The following is a 1,516-nucleotide window of genomic DNA, read 5'->3' on the forward strand; positions in this document are numbered from 1 at the left end:
AAGTGGAGGCTGAAGGCTCTGGACTTAAGAGTAATTGTAAGTGATATTGTATTATAGCTATAGGACATTCGGGGGCATTTTGGAGCCATTTTTGGAAAAAACCATGGGCTATAGCCTTAGGTACTTTTCAAAAATTGTCCAATTTTTAAAAAATGATGTAACTCAATAAATTTTTGTCGGAATCAGCTCGAAATTTCTACAAAACATAAGTGCATCAATATGTATCATAAAATGTGACAAAAATTTGCGGTGATTTAGAGCCGTTTTTTGGGACAAACCATGGGCTATAGCCTTGGGTACTTTTCAGAAATTGGCTAAATTTTAAAAATGGCCGTACCTCAACAAATTTTTGTCGGAATCAACTCAAAATTTCTATACAGCATAAGTACATCAATATGTATCAGAAAATGTAATAAAAGTTTAGGGTCATTTTGTAGCCATTTTTTGAGAAAAACTATGGGCTATAGCTTTAGATACTTTTCAAAAATGGGCCAATTTTTAAAAATGGTTGTAACTCAAAAAAATTTTGTCAGAATCACCTCAAACTTTGTACACAGCATAAGTACATGTGTATCAGAAAATGTAATACAAATTAGGGATGATTTTAGAGCCATTTTTGGGAAAAAATTATTAATATTATTATTATTATCATTATTCTTACTATGTAAAATAATGTATAGTAGAGATAATAACATATACTAGTCCAGAGTTAATCTCATAATAATAAAATTATTGATAATATGAATAAAAATAAAAATAAGTGGCCTAAGAGACAAAACACTAGACTGTAGAGGAAGACAGCAAAAATGATTTGTTTATTTGTTTCGTTAATTAATTTATTTATAGGTTACACAGCATAAGATTTGGAATATTGCTAATATGCTTGGATTGTCTGACACACTAATGAAGTTAATTGAGAGGACAGCTCAAATAAAGAATTATTTATAGTGATCTAATTGATAATCATGGTATGTGCATATGATTGTTAGGTGATATTAAATCATTACCAACTGATGTACAAGAATCAGTAGCAAGAGCTGTGACAATGACTAAAAACAATAACAAGTAAGTACATGTACATGTACTTATTATAATTACATAAAGTATACTTACTTGTACTGGAAAGTGTGTTAGTATATCAGCATAGTTGGCAAACAACTTGTTACCACAGACAGACAAACTACTGTCCAAGCTCCTCACTACATGTACAGTAAATTTGTAAATACATGTACAGTGGACATGTACTCATTATTGTGTGTAGACCACATAATTGGAATACTTTTTGTAATGTGTGCATGAGGTTGATTGTAGTTGTGCTACACGTAGTTATTTCATTCATCAGGTAACTATAAGGCTCCTCTATCTAAACTGCCCATACATTAGCTTCCTGTTCCTTTATATAATGTGGTGTCAGTGTTTACCTCTCAATGCATTATGCATGTACCTACATACAACAATGTACAACAATCTATACAACAGAGTCTAATGTATTCAGTAGCACATGTACAAAATGTAT

At 31.0% G+C, this 1,516-nt stretch overlaps 1 pseudogene; it reads left to right on the top strand.

Annotated features, from left to right (window-relative positions):
• The window catches only part of LOC100632006 (dehydrodolichyl diphosphate synthase complex subunit DHDDS-like), a 3,470-nt pseudogene that overhangs the window by 365 nt on the left and 1,589 nt on the right, over nucleotides 1-1,516 (top strand).

Source organism: Amphimedon queenslandica, unplaced genomic scaffold (genome assembly GCF_000090795.2).
Source record: "Amphimedon queenslandica unplaced genomic scaffold, v1.1 AMPQUscaffold_13078, whole genome shotgun sequence".
Classification (NCBI taxonomy): domain Eukaryota; kingdom Metazoa; phylum Porifera; class Demospongiae; order Haplosclerida; family Niphatidae; genus Amphimedon; species Amphimedon queenslandica.